The 25,128-nt window shown below is 32.3% G+C and overlaps 1 pseudogene; it reads left to right on the forward strand.

The window, feature by feature from the left end:
- Positions 1–2,762, forward strand: part of LOC107006287 — a 42,471-nt pseudogene extending 39,709 nt beyond the window's left edge.
- Positions 2,763–25,128: the final 22,366 nt, after the last annotated feature.

Below are 25,128 nucleotides of genomic sequence, written 5' to 3' on the forward strand. Positions count from 1 at the left end.
ACGCAAGGTTTTGTGGTGTACTGTGATGCATCGAGATTCGGTTTGGGCGGTGTGTTTATGAAAATGGCAAGGTTATAGCTTAAGTTTCCCGACAATTAAAGGTTCACGAGAAGAATTATCCGACTCATGACTTGAAATTGGCTGCAGTAGTGTTTACATTGAAGATATGGCGCCACTACTTGTATGGTGTTCATTTTTGACATATTCACTGATCACAACAGCATGTTCACGCAGAAAGCTAAACCTCAGGCAAAGGAGGTGGTTAGAATTACTCAAGGATTATGACATGAGTATTCTCTACCACCAAGGTAAGGTTAATGTAGTTGTCGATACCTTGAGAAGGTTATCCATGGGAGTACCGCCCATGTTGAAGAAGAAAAGAGGGAGTTACCAAAGATGTGCACAGACTCACACGTCTGAAAGTCATACTTATGGATTCAACAAAATGAGGTATGGTGGTGACTAATGGGGCTGAATCATCACTAGTGTCAGAGGTGAAATAGAAACAAGTCTAAGACCCCATTTTGCTTGACTTAAATGCAAATGTTCATAATCAAAGACCAAGACCCCATTTTGCTTAACTGAAGGCAAATGTTCATAAGCAAAGAGTATTGACTTTTGAAAATGGGGGAGATGGTGTACTGAAGTACCAACGTAGATTTTGTGTACCTAGGGTGGATGTACTCCAAGATGAGGATCCTAGAGGAGGCTCATAGCTCCAGATATCCCATTCATCGAGGTTCCACCAAGATGTACCGCGATTTGAGAGAGGTATATTGGTGAGAAGGCATGAAGAAAGATATTGATGAGTTTGTTGACAAGTCCCAAATTGCCAACAAATGAAAGTAGAGCACCAAAGGCCTGGAGGTTTTGCTCAGACAATAGAATTTCTGAATTGGAATTAGGAGATGATTAATATGACTTTATCATAGGCTTGCCAAGATCTCGCAAGCAGCATGATTATATTAGGGTGATTATCGATAAAGCCCATTTTTCGCGGGTAAATACTACCTATTCGGCCAAGGATTATGATAAGTTGTACCATCGAGAGGTGGTGATACTTCGTGGAGTTACGGCCTCCATTATTTCAGATAGAGGTTCACTAATTTACTGCACAATTCTGGAAATCATTCCAGAAAGGTTTGAATTCAAAGGTGAACTTGAGCACTGCTTTTCATCCTCAGACAGATGGACAAGAGGAGCGTACGATCCAGACCTTAGAATATATATTGAGAAATTTTGTGATAAAATTCAAAGGGAATTGGGATGTTCATATACCTCTCATTGAGTTCGCTTACAACAACAGTTGCCATTCGAGCATCCAGATGGCTCCATATGAGGCACTTTATGGGAGAAGATGCAGATCTCCTATTGGGTGGTTCGAAGTTGGCAAAGCAGGATTAATAGGACCAGATCTACTTAACCAAGCTATGGAGAAGGTGAAGGTGATTCAAGAGAGATTGAGAACGGAATAGAGTCGTCAAAAGGTCCTAGACAGATGCAAGGAGAAGACCGTTAGAGTTTGAGATGGATGATTGAGTGTATTTGAAGGTTTCACCAATGAAACGGGTTATGAGGTTTGGTAAGAGGGGAAAACTTTTTCCTCGGTATATTGGTCCTTACAGAGTCACCAAGACGGTTAATAATGTAGCATATGAGTTGGAGCTACCCCAAGAGTTAGCCATTTTTATATGTTGAAGAAATGCTTGGGTGATCCTTCATTGATTGTACCAACTAAGAATGTTGGAATTAAGGATTGCTTGTCGTACTAAGAGATTCAAGTCCAGATTGTAGATTGTCAATTAAACAAGTGGAGAACTAAGGAAGTTTCATCAGTCAAAGTCCTTTGGAGGAACCAATTTATTGAAGAAGCAATTTGTGAAGCTGAGGAGGATATCAAAAAGAGATTATCCACATCTCTTTGAATCCGGAGAGAATGCATATTAATGTACTAAATTCTCTTCTTAGAACCTGTATAAGACTATGTGTAAGCATGTTATTACTTGCTTTTGTTGCTGAGTGCTTAAGTGATGTTACTACCCTTAGCTTAGTAAACAATTTCTCATTCGAGGACAAATATTCCCAAGGGGGAGATATTATAATATCTAGTAATTCTAAGTAGCTAGGATTAAACCAAGAAACCAAAAATAGTTATTTTTAGAAAGAATAGGGAAAATCTACTTCTTAAGTATTTGAAGTGAGTTTTGGTCATTTCAAGTGGCCATAACTGCTAGCTCGGGAGAATTTGGGGGCAATTCTTTATATGGATGAAAATGTCTTGGGAAGATCTTTTCAACGGCACCAGGTGTGCACATTTTCAATGTCGTATGAGGCAGATATGCCTTTCAGAAGTTGATCTATTGGGCTGAGGAAAGTCTAATCCGAATTTTAGTAAGGGTAAAGTAGTCTTTTTTTGCCTAGTAATTCCAACTTCGTTTTAAGGATCTAATTGGGGAAAACCAAATTTTGGTTCAGATTAAAAAAAAGACTTTTTACGCTTAGGGTTTGGAATAAAGAAGAAGAGAAGAAGAGGAGAGGAAAAAGAGCAAGATTCCGCCAAGAACTCCAAGAGATTCTAGTGGAATTTGTCGAGTGTGATCCCTATTCAGGTATGTGGATCTTTCGTGGTGGGATAATTCATCCACACACCACATTGTTGCAATTCAATGAATATATGAATTTATTTCGTGTTAGAAATTAAGTTCTTGAAGGAAAGTTTTGATTTCTTATTGGTTGGATGGTTGGCTGCCATTGTTGGTTAGATTCTTGTTTTATTTGAGTTGAATTCACTAGTTATTGATAATATCAATAGTCCCAATCATTTGGAGAAAGAACTAGGATTGGTTTGGAGAGTTTGGAGATCAAAAACTAGTTAAAATATTTGTCAAACGTAACTAGGCAGGCGAAGGCGCGGCGCAGCGCGCATGCAGTGCACCAGAATTTGGCCTCAGCCAACCAACGCATGGTAAGGCACGCCACCAGTACGCCAGGTGTAGCGCCACCTGTACGCCCAACCCGACGTTTTTCATCCGGTTTTCATAGTATAGTCCTTTTATGTCCTTCCAAGGTACATTAACATCTTCTAATGATTCTAATTACTTCAAATGATCTCTAAATATCTAGAAATCATCAAAGAACTCAAATAGAAACCTTGATTCCATAATCCATTCAAGGAATGTTAAAATCTAAGTTGAGAAAGTTAGGAACTTAAGTCTAAAGCTATGAGTAAGTTAATGTAAACTCTATTACAGCTTCCAAGAGTCTTGTCTAAATGTTTTAACTCCGCTTCAAGGATTATCTTAGAATTATGGAAAGAGTAAAAGTCGAAGTCTTTCCTCCAATGAAGTATAAGGGGACTAAGTAATCCCTAAGGGCTACAAATGTTTTCACATTTAAACAAGTAAAGAGCCTTTGACCTAGTTTTTGGACAGCAGTAATAGCTTTATGAAATGAAGCATGCAGGGAAACTATAATTTCCAAGAGAGCTATTTAACCTAAGTTTTGAACACTAATGTTAAACCACAAAATCAGTATATTTTAAAAACATAAAAATTAGTAAATTGTGGGAGTAGTATTGAGAACTTATGTGTGGATGAGAGTTTCAGATTGACTCAATTCTCCATGAAAACCAGGTGTCCATCGTGGGTGGAAGAGGGTCATACTTTTTAGATGAACTTTTTTTGCAGTTTAATAGTGGATCTATTAAACAATTTAGGTCCTATACTGTGGCAAGGTTAGGATGGTCGGGCAGGATGGGCCGAGTAACATTTTATCATCACTATAGATCTTAAGTGATGGTTGTCGGTTAGAGAAGCTCTCATAGAAGTATTGTATTTTCATATACATTAGTTATTTATATTTTTACATACATCTCAGATATTATTTTTATACTTATATATATTCAGAGTTCATAACATGTTTTAGTCAGTTTTTCTTTATATTGTATTTACCTTTAAGTTTCATATATTTAATATGAGTAAGTAAATCATGAGTTGAACTGAGCCAAGGTAAGTGTTCTTTCTTACTCCTTTTCAAGCTTAAGTGTCGTTGGGATTTTATGTCGGCCTAGGCTAACACTTTTCGGAAACCACCTCTCTATTCCATAACTTATTGACTTGCCTATCATGAATTTGAATCACAACTTCCTCATAAAAGAGCTTATCCTTCACACGAAGACCCTTAATAGGAAAAATAGACTCGGGATCACCAATAAACTTTTAAAGCATAGAAACATGGAAAATTGGATGAACTCTTTGTAAAATTTCATACGGACCGACATAACGAGGACTGAACATGCCTTTCTTGAAAAATCTAACCACCCCTTTCATTGGTGAAATTTTCAAATACACCTTATCACCTTCTTCAAACTCCAAATCACTTCTCCTATGATCGGCATAAGACTTTTGCCGACTATAGGTGGTTTGAAACCGGTTTATTATGATATAAACATTCTCCAAAGTCTTATAAACTAAATAAGGACCAAGAATAGAAGGCTCACCCACTTCAAACCATCATATAGGAGACCTACACCCCCTAATATACAAGGCTTTATAGGGAGCCATGGGGATGAATGAATAATAGCCATTATTATAAGCAAACTCCACCAAAGGCAAATGCTATTTCTAATACACTTTGAAATCAATAAATACAATCCTAAGCATATCTTCAAGGGTTTTAATAGTAAGTTCCACTTGACTATCCGTTTGAGGATGAAACGCGGTACTCAACTTCACCTTAGTACCCAACCCATTTTGGATTGACCTCCAAAAACTAGATGAGAATTGTGCACCCTTATCTGATATGATAGATAACGTAATACCGTGTGGACACACAATCTCATCTATAAAGATCCTAGCATAATCTTCGGCCGAATAAATAAAATTGACGGGAATAAAGTGAGCGGACTTGGTCAAACTATCCAGAACAACCCATATAGAATGATATTTCTTTTGAGTCCGAGGTAAACCCGCTACAAAATCCATATTGATAGGAACTTGGATTTCTTGTAGTAATCCACCCAACAAATGATTTTTGGATTTTAGTTGTTTGAAATTCGGACTCTTAGGGACATACTCCGCTATGTATTTCTCATACCTTCCCACCAATATATTTTCCTAAGGTCATGGTACATTTTTGTTGAACCTGGTTAAATTGAGTAGCGGGACCAATGGGCTTCCTCAGGGATCCGGTCCCTCAACCCATCTATATTGGGAACACATAGTATTCCATGGAACCTTAAAATAACATCCCCCTAGGGAGAATGTCTCGTTAAGCTTTCTGAGGACAGATTCCTTGAACTGCATCAATGGATTGTCAATGTGTTGTTTGGACTTCACCTCAACTACTAATGATGACTCGGAGTTGTTACAAACCATGAAACCACCATCCGAAGAATTTTACAACCTCACCCCCCACCTAGAAAACCTATGTACATCCTTCTATAGGTATTTCTTGGATTAATCAATGTGGGATACACTACCCATAGTCATACGACTTAGGGCATCCGCAACCACATTAACCAATGTGGAATACACTAATTGGGATGATCATATACCTCTCATTGAGTTCGCTTACAACAACAGTTGCCAATCGAGCATCAAGATGGCTCCATATGAGGCACTTTATGGGAGAAGATGCAGATCTCCTATTGGGTGGTTAGAAGTTGGCAAAGCAAGATTAATAGGATCAGATCTACTTAACCAAGTTATGGAGAAGGTGAAGGTGATTCAAGAGAGATTGAGAACGCAATAGAGTCGTCAAAAGGTCCTAGACAGATGCAAGGAGAAGACCGTTAGAGTTTGAGATGGATGATTGAGTGTACTTGAAGGTTTCACCCATGAAACGGGTTATGAGGTTTGGTAAGAGGGGAAAACTTTGTCCTCGGTATATTGATCCTTACAGAGTCATCAAGATGGTTAATAATGTAGCATATGAGTTGGAGCTACCCCAAGAGTTAGCCATTTTTATATGTTGAAGAAATGCTTGGGTCATACTTCATTGATTGTACCAACTAGGAATCTTGGAATTAAGGATTGCTTGTCGTATTAAGAGATTCCAATCCAGATTGTAGATTGTCAAGTAAACAAGTGGAGAACTAAGGAAGTTTCATCAGTCAAGGTCCTTTGGAGGAACCAATTTATTGAAGAAGCAATTTGGGAAGCTGAGGAGGATATCAAAAAGAGATTATCCACATCTCTTTGAATCCGGAGAAAATGCAGATTAATGTACAAAATTCTCTTCTTAGCACCTGTATAAGTCTATGTGTAAACATGTTATTACTTGATTTTATTGCTGAGTGCTTAAGTGATGTTACTACCCTTAGCTTAGTAAAAAATTTCTCATTCGAGGACAAGTATTCCCAAGGGGGAGATATTATAACATCTAGTAATCCTAACTAGCTAGGATTAAACCAAGAAACCAAAAATAGTTATTTTTGGAAAGAATAGGGAAAATCTTGAAACTTCTTAAGTATTGGAAGTGAGTTTTGGTCATTTTCAAGTGGCCATAAGTGCTAGCTCGGGAGAATTTGGGGGCAGTTCTTTTTATGGATGAAAATATCTTGGGAAGATCTTTTCAACGGCACCAAGTGTGCACATTTTCAATGTCGTATGAGGCAGATATGCCTTTCAGAAGTTGATTTATTGGGCTGAGGAAAGACTAATCCGAATTTTAGTAAGGGTAAAGTAGTCTTTTTTGGCCTAGTAATTCCAACTTCGTTTTAAGGATCTAATTGGGGTAAAACCAAATTTTAGTTCAGATTAAAAAAGAGACTTTTTACGCTTAGAGTTTGGGATAAAGAAGAAGAGAAGAAGAAGAGAAGAGAAAGAGCGAGATTCCGCCAAGAACTCCAAGAGATTCTAGTGGAATTTGTCGAGTGTGATCCCTATTCAGGTATGTGGATCTTTCGGGTTGGGATAATTCATCCACACACCACACTGTTGCAATTCAGTGAATATATGAATTTATTTTGTGTTAGAAGTTATGTTCTTGAAGGAAAGTTTTGATTTCTTATTGGTTGGATGGTTGGCTGCCATTGTTTGTTAGATTCTTGTTTTATTTGAGTTAATTCACTAGTTATTGATAGTATCAATAGTCCCAATCATTTGGAGAAAGAACTAGGACGGTTTGGAGAGTTTGGAGATCAAAAACTAGTAAAAATATTTGTCAAACGTAACTAGGTAGGCGAAGGCGCAGCGCGCATGCAGTGCGCCAGAATTTGGCCTCAGCCAACCAACGCATGGTAAGGCACGCCACCAGTACGCCAGGCGTAGCGCCACCTGTACGCCCAACCCGACGTTTTTCATCCGGTTTTCATAGTATAGTCCTTTTAAGTCCTTCCAAGGTACATTAACATCTTCTAATGATTCTAATTACTTCAAATGATTTCTAAATATCTAGAAATCATCAAAGAACTCAAATAGAAACCTTGATTCCATAATCCATTCAAGGAATGTAAAAATCTAAGTTGAGAAAGTTAGGAACTTAAGTATAAAGCTATTAGTAAGTTAATGTCATGTTTATTACAGCTTCTAAGAGTCTTGTCTAAATGTTTTAACTCCGCTTCAAGGCTTATGTTTGAATTAAGGAAAGAGTAAAAGTCGAAGTCTTTCCTCCAATGAAATATAAGGGGACTAAGTAATCCCTAAGGGCTATAAATGTTTTCACATTTAAACAAGTAAAGAGCCTTTGACGTAGTTTTTGGATAGCAGTAATAGCTTTATGAAATGAAGCATGCAGGGAAACTATAATTTCAAAGAGAGCTATTACAGCTAATTTTTGAACACTAATGTTAAACCACAAAATCAATATATTTTAAAAGCATAAGAATCATTAAATTTTTGGAGTAGTATTGAGCAATTATGTGGGGATGAGAGTTTCAGATTGACTCAATTCTCCATGAAAACCAGGTGTCCATCATGGGTGGAAGAGGGTCATACTTTTTAGATGAACTTTTTTTGCAGTTTAATAGTGGATCTATTAAACAATTTAGGTCTTATACTCTGGCAAAGTTAGGATGGTCGGGCAGCATGGGCCGAGTAACGGTTTATCATCACTATAGATCTTAAGTGATGGTTGTCGGTTAGAGAAGCTCTCGCAGAAGTATTGTATTTTCATATACATTAGTTATTTATATTTTTACATACATCTCAGATATTATTTTTTTACTTGTATTCATTCAGAGTTCATAACATGTTTTAGTCAGTTTTTCTTTATATTGTATTTACCTTTAAGTTTCATATATTTAATAAGAGTTAGTAAATCATGAGTTGAACTGAGCCAAGGTAAGTGTTCTTTCGTACTCCTTTTCAAGCTTAAGTTTCGTTTAGCATTCCAACTCGCGCACTCCTCGTGCATTCAATGTACTGATGCCAGTTGGCTTGCATTGTACCATGATGCAGTCCGAGGTACCGAGGATCGACATCCAGCGCACCGTTGATCCAGTCGAGAATTCCAGAGTCACTTGGTGAGCCTCCTTGCAATCCTAAGGACATATTTTATTGTTTTCTAGTTAGTTCAATAGAATGTTGTGGGGTTTGCCCCAACATTCATTTGAGTTAGATTAAAGGCTTCATAGACAGTTAGTAGTTTAGTAGTCTTTGTATTTTCATTATTATGTTAAAGACTTGTGTTGCCATTTTGGCCAAGTTTAATGTTTAAACTTTTATAACATTCCAAATAGTATTACTAAACAGTTTAGTTACGTTCTTTTATCCTTGTAAGTTTGATTGTTGTCTTCGGCTGAGTTAAGTAAGTCAGGCTAAGGGTTCACTCGAGATTAGCTATGGTCACCGAGTGCCAGTCCCGCTTCGGGTATAGGCTCTGGGCGTGACATTTATTTTGTAATATTTCTTCTTGAAAATGAGTCCATATATAGTCAAAGAAGATATGTCTTTTGTGGACTCCTCTGTTTAGAAAGAGTCTATCAATATTAACATAGATGCAATCTTGAGTAACCATATTTTAGAGTTGGTTGAACTTCCTCCAGGAAATAAAGTTTTGGGTTTAAAATGGATCTACAAAAGAAAAAGAAGGTTGATAAAACTATTGAAAAATACTATGAAAGACTTGTTGTTATAGGCTTTATACAATACAAAGCCTTGATTATTTTGACGTATAATAACCTAACAAGGATTATATCGATTCAGATGTTAATTGCACTAGTTGCGAATTTGTCATAATGGATGTCAAAACATTTTTTTGAGGAAGAAATTTACATGGAACAATTCGTGGGCTTTGTCGTTCTTCGTAAAAAAAATGTTGTAAACATATTAAGTCACTTTATGGACTACAAACAAGCTCCCAAATAATGACATGTGATGTTTGACAAAACTATATTGGCAAATGAATTCTAGAGTAATGAATGTGATAAATGTTATACATTAAGTACATTCAAATCACAATGTCAGTGTTTGTTTTTACGGTGATAACATGTTGATCATCAAAATTCTAAAGATACATATTTGGAATAAATTCTACTAAGCATATGCTAGAAAGTAACTTCGATATGAATGAAATTGAAATTACTGATGTTATTGAAAAGATACTTGAAAAGTTTAAGTAGTTGGATTTCAGTATTGACCAGACTCTAATAAATGTGAGGTTTGTACTACAAAAGAAGGAAGGAAAAAGTAACTCACAAATATATAATTCTAGAGTATTGAGAAGTATGATATATGTCATGAAGTGTATACAATCAGATATAACATGTTCTATTAGTAAACTTAGTCAGTTCATAAGTAATATCAATTAAACTCATTGGTTGTTATGACAATGAAAATAGTTTTTGAGTATTTAAAACATACTTAAAACCATGCTTTTGCATTATAACTAATTCACGAGTTGGTATGTATTTTGTTGGTGGAGCATTCTCTTGGAAATCTTCCAAACAGAAATGTATTGTTCGCTTTAATATGAATCTTAGTTTATAACTCTAGCTAAGGCCTGTAAAGAAGTTGAATGACTCCAAAATTTCTTGAAAGATTTTTCGCACAAACCTTTTAGCTCCAGTATGCATACACTTTGTGAGTTAATTTGCAATAGGTAGGGCATGGAGCATGATGTATAACGGAAAGTCTCGTCATATATGATTTAGACATAATATCGTTAGAGAACTACTCTCTAGGGAATTCTCATAATTGACAATAAATTGAAAGGATAATGTGTCGGATCCACTCATAAAAGTTTTAACTAGAGAGAGTTGATAGATTATCAAAGGGAATGAGTCTATGGCCAAGGAAAACTCATTATGGCGTAAATCTACCTAGAAGTCAGGAGATCCCCAATATCTAGGTTCAAAGAGATCAAACAAAGTCATAAATGACGATTCAACATTGTCAAAATATTTTTTATGGTTCATTCTCATAATAAGACAATGTTCAATAACAAGGACAAATGCATTAGGACTTTTTAATGGTTTCTAAGTTTGATACATGGTATATCAAATGGTGTATCTACGAGATAACACATTTAGAAATCACCTATATAGGTGTGAAGTGTAAGCCACTTCAAGGATAATCTAGTAAGGTCATTTCTCTATGCACTTATAAACCAAGACGTTGTCACATCTGGCAACTAAAATGAACTAGAAAGGAGTTTAAAATTTGGAAATACTTATTTTTTGAAGGTATAAGGAAATTTGAAATTTTTAAGTAGGTTGAAAAGTAAGTTTTTGTCAACTCCGAACGGTCATAAATCCTACCACACGATGAATTAGGTGTAGTTCTAGATATGTTTGAAATTCCATGGAGTTACCTTTCCAACACCACCGACCTTCAGCAATTCCAAATTATGTCCTTTTAAAGTTGGGTTGTTGGACTCAAGGAAATGTCTAAACCTGGGATTTTTAAGGGTATTTTAGTCTTTTCATTATCCTATTATTTTAATTCATCTTTAGGAGTTTAACAGGGGTCAAGACTGAACTTAATCAATTTTAGAATTTGGAATTTTAACGCTAAGAAGAAGGGAATAAGGGCAAATTCATCAAAATCAACCAAGAATATTATTGTTTTGCCCAAAGGATTTCTTCTACCAGGTATGTGAGTCTATCTCAACGTTTAATTCATTCACCCACGTGTCAATAACGTTTAAGCGTGATTTTATCCTACAAAGATTGGATTTTGAATGATGTTCTTTAATTGCTTTCATTCTTGAACATTAGTTGAAGTTTATGAAATTCTTGTGATTGGAAGTGTTGTTTCTTGAGTCCATTGGGCTACATCCTTGTGTATATGATGTGGGCACATGAAATCTAAGTTAATTTGAGAAAAGAAATCAAATTGAAACTATTTAACGTTAGAAAATAAAATGAAAGTTCAGCAGGCATCATCTGGGGAAGGTAGGCGCGGCGCGCCCTTTCTGCGCCAATTGGCCTAGGGAGGCGCACCTGTCGCCAAATGTGGCCTCTAATCTTTGGGGTGGGTGTGGCGCACCGCAGATGCGCCCAAATCGGCATTTTCACCTAGTTTTCGTTCTTTAGTCAGTTCAAGCATTTCTAAAGCATTTTAACACTTCCTAATTATTCTAGCTACTCTATATTATTTCTGAACATATAGAAATCATCCAGAAACATGAATTACAACCTTGAATCCATAACATCAAATTCAAGAAAAGTTAAGATTCAAGTCTAGAAAGTTCTTAGAGTCTTTTCAAGAAGTCTTTTGCAAATGGTTTTAACTTTTTTCTAAGACTTAAAGATCAAGTTGAGCGAAGAGTAAAGATAAGGAGAAGAAGTTCATTTCGAGTTTCATAAGTCTTTTACAAACATTTTAACTTAGTTTTAAGACTTAAGTTTGAGTTCAGTTCAGAGTAAAGTGAAGTTTTTTCTTCAATAAGTATATGGGGACAAAGTATTTCCAAAGCAGTATACAATATTTTCACATTTAAATAAGAATGGAAATTGAAATTTTCAAAGATCCTTCAAGCTAGTTCTCAAAAAAGAGTAATAACTTTCTAAATGAAGCAAACACGGAAATTATGATTTCCAAGATAGCATTTGAGTAAGTTTTGAGTACTAGTCTCAGACACAAAAGTAAGTATGTTTTAAAAACATAAGAGCTAATATAATAATATTTTTGGGAGTAGTATTGAGCACCGATATGGGGGAGAGTTCAGATAACTCGTATCCCCCATAAACCATGTACCCACCATGGGTAGGAAATAGTCATACTTTTTAGATGGTTCCTTTAGTGCTTTTTAGCATAGACTAGCGAATCCACTATGTAGTTCAAGTTCTATATTGTTGTCAAGGTATAAGACGGTCTTGGCAATGTGAGGCAAAATGGTGTATCATCACTATAGCTCTTAAGTGATGGTTGTCGGTTAGAGGAACTCCCACAGAAGTTAAATGTATTTTATATACACAGTTATTTGTATTTTTACATACATTTCAGAATTATATTGTATCTTTGCATACATGCAGAGTTGACATCATGCTTTTAAAAATTTTTCTTTATATTGCACTTACTTTAAATTTGTATATATTGAAATAAGTTTAGTCTTTTACAGTTGAGTTGAGCAGAAAAGTTCTTCAGATTCTCCTTTTCAAGTCTATGTTACTATTTTTTGACATTTCAACCCGCATACTTGTACATTCAATGTAATGACTCCATTTGGCCTGCATCATATCAAGATGCAGACGCAGGTAACAAGGATCAACATCCAGTGCACTGTTGATCAAGTTGAGAACTCCAGATTCAGTTGGTGAGCCTCATTGCATTTTGGAGGACTCTTTTACATTGCTTATTACTAGATCATTAGGATATTGTGGGAGCTGTCGTAACATCCATCTTATTCATGTTAGAGGATTCATAGACACTCAGATGTTACTGCTTGAGTCTTTAAGTATTTATCTTTTATAGTTAAGACTTGGGTTGCAGATTTGGCCAAGTTGAATGTTTTAGTTTTAAGCACTCTCAGTTATTATATTCTTTTTAATTTTAATTAAGTTCATGATATGATTATTGTCTTCCGCTGAGTTAAGTAAGCCAGGTCAGGGGTCCGCTTGAGGCGAGCAATGGTGTTTGAGTGTCAATCCCGCCCAGGGTGTAGGTAAGGAGTGTGACAAACGTGTTCATGGCTGAAACGAACAAAACAATAAGAACCAAAAACAGTTCAAGGGTTTATTATATGACCTATCTTGTCGAGGTGTACACCAAATCTCGAAGGTTCAATATCAAATCTATCGATTCACCTAGTATATACACTATATGTTGACCATGGAAAGTTCAAAGGAAAACCGACTTATTAGATGCAATCAATCCTTACTTACGAATCACATAGTTTTCATATATATGTTTTAAAATTAGTCATTCCCTATTCATGTGGGGTATTGTTAGATTTTAAAGGTGTGAACATGATATGGAGGTTTGTGACTCTCCTAAATGGTTGTGACTATGCCAAAGGATTGTGACCTTTATGAAAGGATGTGTTCTTTCTAAAGGATTGTGATCATTTGAAAGGTTGGGCTTTTCCACAGTGTTGTGACCTTTTGGAAAGGTTGTCTTCTTTTCAAAAAGTTGTGACATTTACTCTCTGTTGGCTATAAATTCATAGACTTTTTCTCATTTTTCTGGATTGAATTCTTCCCTTCTTTTGCATACATTTCTTATGAAACAAAATAAATCGATTGTGTCTGTGACTGTGATTTGTTTCTGTCATTTTGAGTTTGTTAATATTATTAAAATTTCAGGTACCACTACTTCTTTAATGGTTACATCATTTTATCTAGGGAGGAATTAATCAGTAACCACAGATACTTGAGTGAATTAAATTTCTTAAGAACACACATTGAAATATGTGCACTCGGATAGTTTTTTTTGTTTTTCTTTTCATCTTTTATTATTTTTGGTTTGCTAATTATCTCTTGTATTCAGATTAACAAACAAGAAATAATAAAAGATTAAAAAAAAATACAAAGAACTATCTAAATTTACAGAACCGACTGTGTGTCCTTAAGAAATTTAATTCTCTCATTACCTTAGGTTGTAGATTAGTTCCTCCCTAGATAAAACGGATTAACCATTAAAGAAATAGTTCTACCGTAATCTTTGATAATTTCAACAAACTCAAAATGACAGCAACGAGTCACACACACAAACACGATCGATCGATTTTGTTTTGTAAGAAATGTATGCAAAAGAAGGGAAGAATTCAACCTTGAAAAATGAGAGAAATCATGTCAATTCATAGCCAAGAAAGAGTAAAAGTCACAACTCTTTGAAAAGAAGATAACATTTCAGATAGGTCACAACACTTTGAAAAAGATACAACCTTTCAAACGGTCATAGTCCTTTAGAAAGAAAACATCCTTTCATTAAGGTCACAACCCTTTAGGAGAGTCACAACCCTTCATTTTCTATTAACACCTTTATAGCCCAACATTATTTTCATGTATTTCTTATGATTAAGGTCCTAAGAAAGATGTGTATTCTTTGTTCTCTCCATGTAACTCAAGATTATTCTTTTTATTTCATTGTTAATCATTATATTAATATTAAGATTATTATATGATCGAATTCATCTTTTAATATAACTCGATGAAGAAGTCTTTTGAATGTTGATTAGTTTGTCAAAAGGGATGTCGGACAAAAGTTCAAAAAATTATGCATTGATACTATATTTCTATTTTTCATTTATTTTCTTATGATTAATGTTCTACGGAAGATGTGTGTTCTTTTAATATAACTTCTTTCATTTGATTTTTTATGATTTCTATTCAAGACTATCCTTTTCACTTCATATTTGATTAGTTTGTCGGAAAGAGTGTCGATAAAAAATTAAAAAATTATGCATTAATTTTATATTGCTTTTTTCATTATGTACTTATGATTAATGTCATAAAAAAGATGTGTGCATTGTATTTTTCTTTCCATGAAATTTATTCAGGTTGAAGTTTTATGAATTTCTTATTGTCACAAATATGTATCTTTGTTAGATGCAAATTGATTATTGCAATTTTATTTGGAATATGATAATTACTCACATATGTTCAGACAATATTATTGATAATTTAAACATATATTTTAAATTTTGGAATATATCTCTTTTTTATGGTGTGTCTAACGGTAATAAGTAGTATCATTTATGTTTTCTTTTGATTTGTGATCATTTATTCTACTTTATAAAAATCAACAACAATAAATATAAATTGTGCATTAATTTGTATCTTTTTTGTTTCTTTTAATTCTTACTATTAAAGTTCTAAGAAAGATGCATATATACACACTTACTTACTAAAAAATTTTATAGTAAAGAATATGCATCTTGGTTTGAACCTTAACAATAAGAATTAAAAGAAACAAAATAGATAGAAAGTAATGCATAATTTATATTTATTGTTGTTGATTTTTATAAAGTACAACAAATGAACAAATTAAAAGAAAACATAAATGATACTACTTATTACCATTAGACACGCCATAAAAAAGAGATATATTCCAACATTTAAAATATCTGTTAAAATTATCAATAATATTGTTTGAACATAAGTTAGTAATTATCATATTCCAGATAAAATTACAATAATAATTTGCATCTAACAAAGATACATATTTGTGACAATAAGAAATTCATAAAACTTCAACCTGAATAAATTTCATGAAAAGACTCTTTGTAAGAAAATAGCTCTTAATATTTTTTAAAATACATTTTATAATAGCGCTTCATTTACTAGTATTAAATTTAAGCAAAATTTATTATGGAACAAGGTCATGATCTTATGGGCTAATGTTTTTTCTTTTCTTTTAATCCATTCTTATGTATGTTATGTTGATATTTGACATAAAAGTATTATATTACATTTATTTTTTTATTTAGAACTTATGTTATATTTTAAATTTGATTTGTTTTAGGAGTATTAACTAGATGTTTTACATTACAAGCTATTTTTATAAGTTAGACATGATAGGTCATATTTATGTCAAATATATTTATGATTTTATGAAGTTATATTTATACTATTAATTTTTTTGTCAAACGTGTATTAATGATGTTCATAGAAATTTTGTATTTTTAATTTAATGATTAATTTAATAAAAATATATTAATTTAAAAATAAATAAATTATTTTCTTATAATATTTATTAAGAACATATGTTATTTTGGATTTCCTTTAACCCAACCATTCTTAAATTGAGTCCTTGTATGTGTGATTATGTATTGGCTTGAAGAAAAATTTTGTTTACAACACATGCATTGGTATAATAATATATATCATGTTTCAAATTCTTTTTTTGCACTTTTTTTTAATTTTCATATCCATTTTCTTAGAGAGAGGATGAGGAGTATATAGATAAAGGAAAACATAGAAGATATATGGAGAATTGGGTTCAAAAACAATTAAGCTTTTATTCATATTTTGAATATATTTGAAATAAAAAATAAACTAAAACACACAATATATTTTCTTATACATTCATTATTTGAATGAAAGTTGTCTCTGAACCCAACTCCCCCTTATTCTTTATTTTTCTTATTATACATAAACTCCTCCTCCTTCTTTTTTTTTATGATGATAATGAAAACAATAAAAATGTAGGGACAAAATGGAAAATATACTTGGCATTTGTGGTGAAAGAACTTTTCTTCAAGCCAAGGTATATTAGCTCATACAAGGAGTCACTTTAAGGATGACTTGGTTAAACGAATTCCCTTAAAAAAGTGGTTGGAATAATTTTTTTAATTATTCATTGCAGAGAAAGTTTCTACTACGGCTAATCAAGTCCCGAAAACATCTAAACACATTTTAGTATAGTAATATCAGATGTTGATAAAAAAAAATATTCAACAATTTCTTCTATCTCAACTTTGTATTAAACATTTCAACCTAAGCCCCTCGGAATGATTCAATGTTTTGTGATGTATATACTCTAGCTTGGCTCAAGACTAATCTTACTGAAGACGAGGACAATATCAATATAAGTCTTCTTGATATCAAAAATGATTTCTTCATCATTGATAATTCTCGACCCTAGATAAATTTTTCATATAACAAATCCTCAAATGATGCCTAGTGGGCTATGGTCAAAATTTGTTAGAAAAAAGTGGGATACTGACAATTTAAGAATAATTGTTCAATCAACATTTGATGTTGTTGCAGAAAACCCTACTGTTGATGTTGCTAGGAATTGGTGAGTAAGTAGTAGAAACCACATGTTATTGTTGACTTGAAAATAGCAAAAACACTTTTCTTTGTGTTTTTTATAACCAAAAAAAAATTCTAGAAATCACTCCTTATATGTGCTGCTATTCATTGGGTTAAAGAAAATATTCTATTATTTATAACATATGGATTAGTACATCAACATACCATGTTTTCTGTTTTATCCAAATATTTTTGTTGGTTCAATGTTTATCGTCTTATATAGAGAATGAGGGATATAATAAAGAAGAAAACAAAATAATAGAGACAAGAGGCATTGAGTTTGGAGACATTTTAACTTTTATTTAGAGTCTAGATGTATTAAAAATTATGATGACTATTTTTTTTATTTTTTAAACTTTTTCACCGGTGCATTTATTATTTCGCAAAAACAAAAAAGAAATTGAGTAGATAAATAACTTATTCGAACTTATTAAATTTTAGTCATTATAATGATATATAATTTGAAATAATATCCCTAAACGTAGTTCGTTTCATTCAAAACCTCCTAAAATAGTAAAAGTATTACTTAGCCGTTTGACATTGATTATTTGATTATCTTTACTCTTACATGATAGAATTAGAGAGTTACACTCATGTAGATTTTTTAATTCATGTGACATTTTATATGATGATTTTTAAAAATGTATATAGATTATTTTCTATATAAAAAAACATTGCTAGAATTTTACTTTTACTAAAAAAAAATTATTTGTATAAAAATAATGAAACTTGGTAAATTTTGTTTTACATATTTTATCCAAAAGTAAGAAATGAATTCTTGAAATAGATAATCATTATATCTATATAAGATTAAGCAAAAATATATAATTCTACCTTCTTATGTCGCTAAATTTTTTATTTCACTTAAAATAAAGGAGGATTAACTAATTATTAAAGACGAACAAATTAGAAGAAAGAGGGGGAAATCATGATCTTCCAAGACATATCATCTAAATCTTAGGCATTGTCAAATAAGCATAGGCAATTAAAACATGGCAACACAACTCCCATCTTTATCTCCACATGTATGATAAGTTGGGGAGCCCAAATCTTAAGAAGTAGTAAATGTGCAACCATTTAGCATTTATAAAAATTAGTTGAGGCCATTTTTCAAATTTGATATCACTTAAGAAATTCTAAATCTTTAAACTATAAGCTATATATAGTTATATCAATTAAAAATACTCTCAAATAAAATATATAAATTAATCAATGGAAGAGAAATAGGAAGAGATGACTCTTTTGATAGAAGTCTAACTATAAAATTGATTTTAAAAAATCCAACAAAAACATGAAAGAAGCGAATTTCAGAAGAAATATGCCTTTATGTAGTATAATTTGAACTCAAAATAAGAGTTTTCTTTTATCATGACATATGGAATGAGGAATGATTTTAGCTCTTCAAATCATGCTATAACATTCACATATCAGCGAATACAATAGTTGAAGAAGTTGAAGATAATAAAAATGAGAACTTCTCCAAGCTAAAACAAAGAATACAATGAATCAATTCTAAAATTTACCCTATGCACAAACAACTACTAATGTAAAATTGAAACTCATTTAAAGAAATGAATCTATTGAAGCACAAAAATAAAAAGGAACTTACACAAACAAAAACATGAAGGAAAAACTAAAACTCAAATAAAAAAATAAATTTTCTCTAAGCAATATAAAATAAAATAAAATAAGAGAGGAGAGAAGGCAATTACCTCTTGCAGAGCAGGAACTAGGACGACGACCTGAAATGTTTCTAACATCTTCGACATGAATAAAATTAGAAAAACTCTAAATTCATAGCATGAACATTCGTGGGTTTGTTTCATGAAAGAGCACTGCTCTTACACCTACGAATCCCTAAACTTCTTCTATTATTTCATTGCATACAGTTATTCATTCGTGACTATTATGTATATTTTATTTTTGGGGTAAATCATGCACAAAAACGATGTAGGACTTTTAGAATAAAAAATTACGGAGGAAATATATTATAAGACCAAAATTACCAATGACACATATGCTATTATTCCTAAATACACTGGAGTACTAATATAAATAGATATATACAATTAATTATTCTATAGCTATCCCTAGTATTAGCACACAATCTCTTAATTTTGTCATAAGAATATGCATTATTTGTTGTATACAATATAGAATTTTCTTAATTATTATTATTGGTTGTATTATTTTTGTACAAAATGTTTGATAATTTTATATTAACATACTATCTTTGAGTCTTTCATAGGTTCTCATTGTTTTTGAATCAAATGATTTTTTAAAGTACCATTTTCTTTAAATTAAATAGATTCTCTCTTTTTTGTTAAGGTTTTACGAATTATATTATGGTTATCAATCCTCCACTTTCTTTTGTATACATAATATGTTGGGTCCAAAGGATCAATATTATAATGTAACAACAATAATAATAATAATAAAATGACTAATTACTTTTAAAATTGAGCCCCCTCTCTCCCGCCAAAAGAAAACAATTTCAGTAGTAGTGGAATACCCAAACACCAATCCAAGCGAACATAAACTAACCTTGAGCCTAAGATCCAGTTCATCTCACTATTATTGGGGGCAAGATCCACATTATTTTATAATGTTGTGTGACATGTTTGAATTCTTTTTACAAACTTTTTAATTTCAATCAAGATGAATTCCCTTGATAATGTTTTATTCTTGCTATGAATCTTTACTTTTAATAAATTTTCTTGTTAATTATAAAAATATTATTTCCGATATTTTCATATGGTTAGTTTACCTTTTTCCAATAAATATTGAACCATGGTTAAATCTCACTGTCTTTGTGGGGATAACTAGTTTTGTTAGATTTAAATCCGTTAGGAATTTCGATTATATTAAATTAGAGATACATCAGTCCAAATAAATACTATGGCTTAGTATATTTGATTAATTATTTAAGTTCAATAAGTAAAGATTTAATCAAAGTTAAATTTTATTGGGGTAGCCTGTCAAAATAGATAATACGTGATAAGTCTACGTTGCCAAATTCCAAGATACCATCACATTCTACAAGACCAATTTGGTGTCATGTGTCAAATGATGTATCTTACAAAGTAAAGCGAAGGAGCCAATACGATTATGTGATGTATTAAGTGCCATAACATGCCTAGCCAATTCAAAGACAAATAAAAATGTGTCACATGAGTGAAAGTGACATGTTTTGACTAATCAAATATCATTATATCACTTAATCAAATTGGTAAAAGGGAGTGTCTCCTCATCACAACTATTTCATTCTGTAACATAAATAGGGGTCCATGTTGTAACGAAAAGATACCATCATTTCAACAACTACATAGAGAGAGAGAGCTCGTGGTTCAAACAGTACAAATTTCTCTAATAACCTACAAGTTCAATTATACTAACACTCAAGTTCAACAAAACAACTGAAGAACAAGATCGTCGGATTCAAGAATAAACTCAAATGACTTTGAAGTAAAGATCAAGTTCGAAAGCCTTTGAATCCAAGTATAAGTCATGAAGAAGTCCATTATGATTTAATATTAAGCTTAGAATTGTCACGACTCAAAGTATCAAGACATCACGTCGTGATGACACCTAATAACAACCCACCTGTTGGTAAGTCACACCCATAACACATAATCAGTAGAAACGAGCAATCACGTGAAAGAGAAGAATGTGGAGAAGAAATAAAAAATAGAGAAAGAAAGAGAAACAAGATATACATATAACACCCCACAATGTGGTATAGTCGAGTCATTTATTACAAAAGGAGTGCAAGATAAATACAAATAGATAGAAAATTTTCTGTGAATACAAAATAGAGATTGGTCTAGTCAAAGTAGAGAGAGATTGGAAAATCCTAACACTAGGAGCTCACCTTATGTATTTAAGCATAGTTGTTATGCATGAGGTACACGTCAATGCTAAGAGCTTATACTATGATCTGGCCGGCCCAGAAGTGTAGTATGAGTACTAGTGACGATCCAAAGTACATCCTAGATGTGACATGTCGTAATAGATCTCGAGAGCCCTACACAAGCCAGTGGACATACGAATACAAAACATATATAATAGAGAAAAATAGAAAGCCCATACAGTAAATAGTTTTGCATAATGCACTAGTACATGAAATGTTCAAAGTAAGAGGGATGTACATGAAAACATGAAAATGTGATCATAGAGAACATAATCAAGAACATGATATGCATGACCAAAAAACTTTTTTACAGAAATCATGTGAAGTAGAACCGTAAATCGTGAACCCAGTCAATGCATCTTAAAATCATCAAGAAAGCTTCATTAAAACCTTTACAAAAACCATAGATTATTTTGTGGGATATTGGCTTTAATCAACAATAGACGTTGCGAGCTATAACATGGAAAGCAATGTAACTCCGGAAAGTCTACTTACTAAGCTAGAACTTTGTATCTTATCATATTCTATATATGGATTACAATCTAGGCCATTTAAGGCAAACCTATGGAGACATGTAGTTTGGAACTAGAGTTGCTACTTGAGACTACCCTATATGAGTCTCCACCTCAAAGTTCTCATTGTGCTAAGTGAAATCTCAACAAAGTAGTCAATTTCATAAACATATCATCATCCATGAAAAAGTAAAATTCTAGTACTAGTTCAAGTTAAATACATCATAAGTAGTTCATTAAATCTTCAATCCAACATGTGTGAGAAAATCTTATTGGTTCCTTACGGTGAGAAAATCATATTGGTTCCTTATGGTAAGAAAAACCTTTCGCAATTGAATTGATTCTCATCTTAACGCAACCTAATTCATAATATATTATTTTTCACAAATCATGCATAACTTTCTGAAAACATTAAATCTAGATTCATAATTTCTTCGTAAATTCATGTCTTTTAGGATTCATAGTTAAAACTCAAGATTAATGCATGTGTTCATGTGATTTCAGTTTAAGTGCATGTAATTGAGTCCAAACAATCAAAATAAGATCAAATTCAAGCAATGGAATCCACAAAATTAGAATCCATGAAGAATTGAATAAAAACATAGTTAATTTGATTGAAAACGAATTAGGAAATCAGAGAGAACCTTGGGGGTTGAATGAGTGAATGGAACCCATTGATGAATCCCTACATACCCCAAAAATAGATGAATAGAAGACTTGGCGCTTGGAAACCCTATCCTTCTTCTTGACAGAGACTTGAAGGGGATGGATATGGTTGGGTTGTGGGGGTTTCAGTGAATGAGAAAGTTGGGGTTACTTTTAGGAATATAAAGGTAGTTGTAGGACTTAGTAATAGGGGTATAATAGGAACTAAATATATAGGAAATGACTCAAATCCCATTAAAATAATTTTTTGATAGTTTCTACGATCCCATTAACAATTGAAGATTGAAGAGAAGTACTTGAAAGATTGAATAAGTACTCTAACAACTGCACGTTGCAGAGAAGTACTCTAATACAACAATAATAAAAAGAAGAAAAAGACAAGAGTATACAACTTTAGAAATAATAATTCAATGTTTGAGTAGGATTTTTAGTTGATTAAGATTTGTTATTTATGATATTTACTTATTTCTGTTTAATTAGAATTTGTTCATTAGAGTAGGTCCGAGCCTAGGTTAATTTGATTTTTACCTTTATAAATAGGAATATTACTAGTTATTTTCAATATATACAGAAAATACACAAATATACAAAAATATACATAATAGATAGAACTTGAATTAAGATTCAAGAACCTTTGAGTTTATAAATAATATATTTCCTTCAATAATGATAGAAATTTACTTTTTCAATCAAAATTGAATATCGTGCTCATTTTCCTTGCCAAACATTCTTATATAAGGATACTAATTTTATGTTTCAAAATAAAATTTTCTTATGGACTTACCAAAATTATTCAAAATTTTACAGATTCATCCTCTAGTTCATGCTTGAAGTTTCATAAAGTCTTGGAATACAATTTTGATCTGAAAAAGTAAAATTGGACCTTTGAATCATCACATTTTATGCTTAAAGCATTCAAAATATTCAAAATCCATTTGAATTTCATCAACATTAAACTAATACAATGATACTGGAACTTTCAACTCATAAATCCAAGCTCGTGCTGTCAACTATTTGATCATAGTCAACTCTTTACTTTAAATTCTACTAGAATGCAACTTGAGTGGTGTAAACTCATTCAGAACCTCATGAAGACAAACCAATATGCAAATAAATTATGAAACACATTTTGGATCAATAGGATTTATCAAATAATCTATACGAGGTCAACTTGATCAAACTTTGACAAAAAATAGCTTTATTAAAACTAAAAAATACAACCAAGGAATCGAATCACTCCCAAACACATCGATATTCATACCAACCACACCCAAAGCCAAAAATAACCTTTTAGGACCTAAATAATTGACACAAGTGTTCTAATTTGAGATCATTAACTAAGACTTTGGACTTTGATCAAACTAAGAATTTGGACTAAGAAAATATCAAGTTAGGGCAGGAAATAAATTGTTCTTGTTTGTAACAAAGATATATAGTGCGAGATATCCACAATTTAAAAAATCATTTGTCCAAATTACTAAGTTCGATGATATGAACTTTAAATATAATATAAGTACACACAACTATTGTTCCTGTAAACATAGGGGAAAACAAACTTTCACTAGCACAATATCAAAATAAACAAATCTCTAGTGTCTATGCATTTGTATAGCTTTTGTTGATCTGAACGGCAAAACTGAAGCTCTACATATAGGGCAATCTTTTTTTATCACTAGCCATTGTTTGATGCATCTCGCATGATATTCATGCCCGCACTCGAGTGTCCCAATGTTTTCTTCATGCTCAAACTTGTCATGACATATGACACAAATCTCTTCCATTTTTATTGGATTATATACTCCGTCTATTGGATCATCAACATGATGAGTTCTTGTTTTAAGATACCTCAAAGTAACATCCTCCACAGTCTGCTCCACGTAAGCAACTTGATTATCGTGATCACTTGTTGGAGGATTTCTTCGGTTTTGCAAGGATTGGTCTAGCAGATTTACTGCTACACCTGTTCTTAAGAAACTATATATATCTACTGAATTACGATCACTCATGTTAAAAAAGATAAACAACAGAAGAATGAGAATGAGAGTTGCTAATTTTTCAATATCACTAATACAGATGGAATTAAACAAAAACAATGCTGGAATTTCATTGAGTTTTTAAAAGGAACATAAGTAGCAAAATATAATGTATAATAAGTTTGACTGGAAAATGAAGTAAATATAGTGATGACCTGCCATATCTTTATTTGGGAATTTAATAAGTTTTATTCCTATTTTGTCTTGAAATCAGTTTCATTGACAATACAAAATATATAGATATATATGGCCTACCATATTTTCTATTTTATTTGGAAAATTAATAAATTGTTTTTCTAGTTCATTGTAATTGGAAATTTAGTAAATTATATTCCTAAACTTATTATGAAAATTAATAAATTGTATTCCCGGTTCGTTATATTTGAAAAATTAATAAATTGTATACCTTGGTCATTTGGAAAATTAATAAATTGCATTAGTAATTTTTTTAAACTAGATTTATTGACAATATGATATATAAACATATGGCCTACCATATATTTTAAATTATTTGGGAAGTAATAATGTGTACTCCTAATTTGTTTTGAAATCCAATTTATTGCTTTGACCGTTAATAATTACATGCCCAAATGGGCTACTATTATAAGCCTTTTGTTTTTAAAGGCATAATACATAAAAATGACACTTATCTTCACGTAAAGGAATAATTATGTCACACCCCGAGCGTACACCTGGGTGGGACTGGCACTCGGTGATCATTGTCGGCCTTGAGCGAATCCTTGGCCTAACATACTTAACTCAGCGGAAGACTTAACTTAACTTAATATAACAGTAAAGGACATTTTAAAGAGAAAATACTCAAAATGTAATAATCTAGCCAAAATGGCACTTGAGTCTCAAAGTTAA

This window comes from Solanum pennellii, chromosome 12 (assembly GCF_001406875.1).
Source record: "Solanum pennellii chromosome 12, SPENNV200".
Classification (NCBI taxonomy): domain Eukaryota; kingdom Viridiplantae; phylum Streptophyta; class Magnoliopsida; order Solanales; family Solanaceae; genus Solanum; species Solanum pennellii.